Source organism: Microcaecilia unicolor, chromosome 1, assembly GCF_901765095.1.
Source record: "Microcaecilia unicolor chromosome 1, aMicUni1.1, whole genome shotgun sequence".
Classification (NCBI taxonomy): Eukaryota; Metazoa; Chordata; class Amphibia; order Gymnophiona; family Siphonopidae; genus Microcaecilia; species Microcaecilia unicolor.
Genome location: NC_044031.1, coordinates 81,029,103 through 81,036,376, shown reverse-complemented (window position 1 = coordinate 81,036,376; position 7,274 = coordinate 81,029,103). Strand labels below are relative to the sequence as shown.

The 7,274-nt window shown below is 44.8% G+C and overlaps 1 protein-coding gene across 1 annotated transcript in view; it reads left to right on the top strand.

Moving 5' to 3' along the window:
* Positions 1–7,133: 7,133 nt before the first annotated feature.
* The window catches only part of LOC115467090 (condensin-2 complex subunit G2-like), a 100,140-nt gene continuing 99,999 nt past the window's right edge, over positions 7,134–7,274 (top strand). The window contains exon 1 of the mRNA XM_030198818.1: positions 7,134–7,211. The gene's annotated coding sequence lies outside the window, so the exon portion shown is untranslated. The remainder of the gene's footprint in view (positions 7,212–7,274) is intronic.

Sequence of the window (7,274 nt, the reverse complement as noted above, 5' to 3'; positions counted from 1 at the left end):
CCTAGAAGTACATGAAGGAACTTTGTGCATCACCGGATAACACTAACATCTTCACAGTGGTGCATGCCCTGCTAGAGCTGTACAGGGTTCTTGATGCTTTACAAGAGCACTGCCTTTATCATGATACAGGCTGTGATTTTTGTAAGTAAGGAGAGTGAATGGGACCCTCCTTTGGGTGATTAGGTCAATTAACGAGCAAGATTCCTAAGGGTGAGCATATAGAGTTGTCTCGGCCGGTCCTAAAACATATGGGGACAGGCTATCGAGTGGTAAGACTCATCTGAAGGTAAAAGGCATCACACAACAGCGAAAACAGTGAGAAAGTAAATTTTTGCAGTCTAAAGGAGCTAGTTGTGGATTATGATCCTAGGGTGCCAGCGAATAAACAAACTAAAATATCTATGCAGCAAAAAGCCATAGAAACAAGGCCTGGTGAAACGTTGAATCTCATGTACTTAACAAAATTCAAAGGGTTGTGTATGATGGGTTTTGATTCAAAATTTTAACACATAGTAACGTAGTAGATGACGGCAGAAAAAGACCTGCATGGTCCATCTAGTCTGCCCAAGATAAACTCATATCTTGAATTTGTACCTGTCTTTTTCAGGGCACAGACCGTATAAGTCTGCCCAGCAGTATTTCCCGCCTCCCAACCACCAGTCCCGTCTCCCATCACCGGCTCTGGTACAGACCGTATAAGTCTGCCCTCCCCTATCCTAGCCTCCCAACCACCAACCCCTCTTCCCCCCACCTGCTCCGCCACCCAATTTCAGCTAAGCTTCTGAGGATCCATTCCTGCTGAAGCTTAGCTGAAATTGGGTGGCGGAGCAGGTGGGGGGAAGAGGAGTTGGTGGTTGGGAGGCTAGGATAGGGGAGGGCAGACTTATACGGTCTGTACCAGAGCCGGTGATGGGAGACGGGACTGGTGGTTGGGAGGCGGGAAATACTGCTGGGCAGACTTATACGGTCTGTGCCCTGAAAAAGACAGGTACAAATTCAAGATATGAGTTTATCTTGGGCAGACTAGATGGACCATGCAGGTCTTTTTCTGCCGTCATCTACTATGTTACTATGTGTTAAAATTTTGAATCAAAACACGATGCCTTCCAGCTATTTATTATATCCATACTCTTTGCATATGCCTTTAGTTTACTTTTTTTTAAACATTGTATGCTTGCTAGAAGAATGCTGGTATGGGGCAAAACAATCCCTGTATACAAGCATTTATTCTGCCAGTCAACCTGTCTATTTCTTAGGTAAACATGGCTAAAAGAAAATAAAAGCATTGGTGGATGCTTGGAATGCCCTCCCGCAGGAGATGGTGGAGATGAAAACGGTAACTGAATTCAAACATGCGTGGGATAAACATAAAGGAATCCTGTTCAGAAGAAATGGATCCTCAGAAGCTTAGCCGATATTAGGTGGTGGAGGCGAGGATAGTGCTGGGCAGACTTCTACGGTCTGTGCCCTGAAAATGACAGATACAAATCAAAGTAAGGTATACACAAAAAGTAGCACATATGAGTTTATCTTGTTGGGTAGACTGGATGGACCATGCAGATCTTTTTCTGCCATCATCATCTACTATGTTACTATGATAAGAGAAATGACAGTCATTCTTAAAAACAGACGGACCTGACTCAATCCAGAGCTGTGAGAATCCAGGGCATGATCTGATACAGCTGTGGGGTGTTACTCTTAAAACAGCTTGGCTTTTGTTTATATGTATCCTTTGAAGCAAAGAGGAAAATGAGGAGAAAGGTCTATCTAGGGAGGGTGGGGGTTGTAGGTGGCGGCAATAGATCCTATTGATCTCACTATTCTCACATATACAGCCTGCTTTGCTGGGAAAACACAAACAGCAGGCTACAGATGGAGACCAGACTGCTTTTCTGGAAAAAGAAAACAGCTTTTGCAAACAAGCAAGTTTGCTTATCTGTAACTTTTTAAGTTGATCTGCCTTATGGCTACTGCTTCTTGAAAGGGGCAGAGCTGGGATTCCCCTGTAAATTTTGTTGCTAGTTAGGGGAAAGGGAAGGGGTTCATGGGTGGAGGCAACAGATCCTATTGATCTCATATAGACAGCCTGCTTTGCTGGGAAAAAGCAAATAGCAGGCTACAGCCAGAGAACACGGTGCCTTGCTGAAAAAAAAAAAAAAACAAACCAAATGGCTCTGTCGTTCTTAAAAGCAGACAGCCCATCTTAAAAAGCTGTCCTTGTTTTGAAAGAAAAAAAAAAGAAAAATGCATATTTTTTTTATTTTCTGTGAGAAAGGTTAAGCTGAGCATGCACAAATAAATTCTGCTGAGGCTGTAGGGGGTGGTGTTGGTTTTTTTTATGTCAGTTCCTGTCATATGACTACATCCAAGACTGTGGCTAGTAGTGGCTGCCATATTGGAAAAAAGGTGTGGCTATGATATCACTTCCTGTGACATCAAAGGTGCAGGGTTGGGAGTGGATCTCTGCAAATAAGGTGGGGCAAGGGGAGTGGCTATACAAAAAGGGTGGTGCTTGGAGGGGTCAAGATGTAATATCTGGTGACATTGGCCAAGGGGATGGGGAGTAGGTGGTGATGTCAAAGGGGGCAGGGGGAGTGGGTGTGGCTTGGGCATGTTCTCACTTCTGCTTGGCTGAAAACTAGGAAGTGGGCATGTCACCTGTCAAAATCAATTAAAATTTTGACAAATGCTGGTGGGATTCACTACTTACACTTTATATCGCAGTTATAGGGTGGATAAAATTGATGGAGGATTAGCATTATACATTAAGGAGGGCCTTGAATCGAATAGAACAGTGGTTTCCAAACCTGGCCCTGGAGGCACCCCAGCCAGTCAGGTTTTCAGATAGATTTGCATGCAGTGGAGGCAGTGCATGCAAATCTCTCATATGAATATTCATTGTAGGTATCCTGAAAAGCTAACTGGCTGAGGTGTCTCCAGGACCAGTGCCCCAATGATCAATTTCCCGTGCTGTTCAGAAACAGTGCCCTAAAAATAGCACTGGAACAGCATGGGGAATTAACTCCCCAATGATCAATGCTAATAACATGTAAATAAATTTATATGCATTATTAGCGTTGATCATCCTGGGAAAGTGTAGGAGGACTGTGCCTCAGTGCATTCTTCTGTATTTGTTTGACAAATCCAGGATGTCAAAAGCCAAGACCTGTCAAAAACAGGGGATGAAGGACCATGGGACCCCCCTACCAAAACAAGACCCTAGTGGCCTATGCCCTCCCAAGCACCCACCTCCCCCCCACCACAAGGGCACAGGGGGATGGTGGTCCTGTGGATCTCCAGCTCCCCTAACCCCCCCCAACCCTATAAAATATACCTGGTGGCCCAAATGAGCTGCCGACACAATCCCCCCCATTTCCTTGGTGGTCTTGTGGTAAATCCCGCCTGTATCTCTTGTCAGAGGAGGAGGGAGCAACACTCCCTCCTCTTCCAGCTAGCACCGCCTACCAACCATTTAGGAGGTGACACTGGCTGGAAGAGGAGGGCATGTTGCTCTCTCCTCCAACAAGAGGTACAGGGGAGGATTTACCACTAGACCACCAATAAGACAGACCAAAAGGTCCTACTACAATACTAAAATAGGACTGGATTACAAAGACCTGAAGAAACTATTTCAACTCGTAAATAAGCTACTAGACACCACCCCAATCACCACAACCAAAGCAGACATCCCCTCCGCAGACAAACTTGCTAATTACTTTAATGATAAAATACTAAAATTACGCAACGCACTTGCTCAGCACAACACCGACATCGAAAACTTCATCAACGACCTGGATCTAACCTCTGGTGGAAATCCAGCCGATCGTATCTGGTCAACATTTAATCTCATCACCACCGAATCAGTTACTCAAATGACTCATAGGTTCGCCAACACACACTGCAAACTGGATACCTGCCCCAGCCACCTTCTTAAATCCACCCCCGACCGCTTCATAGCAGACCTTACATCCCACCTAAACTTCATGCTGCAACAAGGTCTCTTTCCCGAGGAACATGGTAACATCCAACTCACCCCAATACCAAAAGACACCAAGAAAAACACAAGCGACATCACCAACTACCGCCCAGTTGCATCTATCCCACTAATAGTCAAACTGATGGAGAGCTTGGTGACCAAACAGCTTACTGACTACATGGACAAGTTCTCAATACTACACAACTCACAATCAGGATTCCGCCCCCACCATAGTACTGAAACTCTCCTAGTCACCCTCCTGGCCAAATTGAAGCAAGAAATAGCTATAAGTAAAAGCATACTTCTCCTCCAATTCGCCATGTCAAGCGCATTCGACATGGTAAACCACAATATACTACTAAGACACCTTGACCATTTCGGGATTGTTGGAAATATACTTAATTGGATCAAGGGTTTCCTAACCACCAGAACATACCAAGTAAAATCAAACTCAAACATATCACGACTTTGGAAAGCACCCTGCGGAGTACCTCAAGGATCACCATTATCACTAGTACTCTTCAACATAATGATGATCCCACTGGCAAAATCCTTATCCAAGCAAGGCCTCAACCTGTTCATCTATGCAGACGATGTTACAATCTACATTCCCTTCAGACATGATTTGACAGAAATAACCAATTAAATTAAGGAAGGCCTGAACATCATGGACTCATGGGCAAACTCATTCTAACTGAAACTGAACGCTGAAAAAACTCACTGCCTCATCCTCTCATCTCAACACAAGTACAAACCCACAACCATAAATACCACAGAACACACCCTCCCTATCTCAGACAGCCTAAAAATACTCGGCGTCACAATTGAGTGCAACCTTAATCGACAGCCAAGTAAACTCCGTAATAAAGAAAATGTTCCACTCAATGTGGAAACTTAAAATGCCCTCCCGCGGGAGGTGGTGGAGATGAAAACGGTAACGGAATTCAAACGCGTGGGATATGCATAAAGGAATCCTGTGCAGTAGGAATGGATCCTCAGAAGCTTAGCCGAAATTGGGTGGCGGAGCAGGTGGGGGAAGAGAGGTTGGTGGTTGGGAGGCGAGGATAGTGGAGGGCAGACTTATACGGTCTGTGCCAGAGCCGGTGATGGGAGGCGGGAAATACTGCTGGGCAGACTTGTACGGTCTGTGCCCTGAAAAAGGCAGGTACAAATCAAGGTAAGGTATACACATATGAGTTTATCTTGTTGGGCAGACTGGATGGACCATGCAGGTCTTTTTCTGCCGTCATCTACTATGTTACTATGTTAAACGCATAAAACATTTCTTCCCAAGGGACATTTTTCGAAACCTAATACAATCAATGGTTCTAAGCCATGCAGATTACTGCAACGGAATCTATGCGGGATGTAAAGAACAACTCACAAAAAAACTCGACCGCCCAAAACACGGCAGCCAGGCTGATATTTGGTAAAACACGATTTGATAATGCTAAACCCCTCCAAGAAGAGCTGTACTGGCTCCCAATTAAAGAACGGATCATCTTCAAAATTTACACCCTGGTCCACAAAATTATCTACGGCATAGTCCCAGGATACATGACAGACCTTATAGATCTACCAACCAGGAACAGAACCAGATCATCACGAACATACCTTAACCTCCACTACCCCAATTGCAAAGGTCTCAAATACAAAACAACCCATGCATCTAGCTTCTCCTACATAAGCACACAACTATGGAACACACTCCCCAAAGCTGTGAAAACAATCCATGACCACCTAAACTTCAGGAAATCACTAAAAGCCAACCTCTTCAAAAATGCTTACTCCACCAATCCAACGTAAACCCCCACACCCGGCAACACAGCAAAACCAATGATTGTACCGGACAATTTACAATCTTCCCTCTCTTCGACCTTCATGGTGCCTGAAACGCAGGTCTACCTTTTTCGACTACAACATAACCTTGCATTTGTTTTCAACCGGACTTGGTGAACACCTTTATGGTACTGTGTAAGCCACACTGAGCCTGCAAATAGGTGGAAAAATGTGGGGTACAAATGTAACAAATAAATAAATAATGCCTCTGTATTGCTCCATGGTGCAACCTCACCTTGAGTATTGCATTCAATTCTGGAAGAGCAACCAAAATGATAAAGGGGGATGGTACTCCTTTCATCTGAGGAAAGGAACGCCTAAAAAGGTTAAGACTCTTCAGCTTGGAAAGAGACTGCGGGGGGGGGGGGGGGGGGGGAGATATGATTGAGGTCTATAAAAAGGATTTAGAATAGATAAAAGTGAATAGATTGTTTTACTTTTTCAAATAGTACAGACTAGGGGCCACTCAATGAAATTACAGAGAGATACGTTTAAAACAAATAGATGAGTAAATATATTTTTCATACAATGCATAGTTAAGTTCTGAAAATTGATGCCGGAGGATGCAGTAATGGTGGTTAATGTATCTAGGTTTAAAAATGGTTTGGATGTGTTCCTGGAAGAAAAGTCCACAGTTCGCTACTGAGATTGACATGGGGGAAGCCACTGCTTGCCCTGGGTTTGGTAGCTTGGAAGGTTGCAGCTATTTGGGTTTCTGCCAGGTACTTGTGACCTGGATTGACCACTGCTGGAAGCAGCATACTAGGTTAGATGGACCATTGGTCTGATCCAGTATGGCTATTCTTATGTTCCTCTGCCCCTAGCCATGATGTTGTGTTCTTAATGATAACATGTTTCTCTGCCTCTATCCTTGATGATATTCTTATTGAAAACATGCCTCTATCGCAGCATCCCCAGATCTAGCTGATTTGGGGGAGCAGATTACAACATCTGTATCTAAGGACCTTCCTGCCCTTTCAAATAGATGGGGCAAGCCTCTTTCATAAGGTGTTTCCTAAGGCACTGGAAACCGCATCAATTCCGACAGCTGCCTTTAAACTTTCTGTCTAAAAAATAACAGCTTCGATATCCAAACTAACAGCAACACAGCTACGTTCTTGCAAAATGAACTTCAGTCTAGTTCAGGGCTCACGGCTCAGTAACTAAGGGGGGGCTCCTCCTCCTCCACCTCCAGCCAGAGTCCAGTCCCAGCCCTCACGCTGAGCCCGCCGCAAACGCGATGACGTAATTTCCGGAAGAGACTCGGACTGGCGGTTGCGTGGGTTTGAACGGGAAGGCGCGGAGTGTTTTGAATCTGTTTTCGGGAATAGCGGGGTCGGACTCGGAGAGAGGTGGTTTTGAGACGGACATTGCAGTTGAAGAGGACCAGGCGGAGGTGAGAACGGGGAGGTTATTTCACTTTTTAGGGTACGGAAGCAGAAATAGCAACAATGTAATA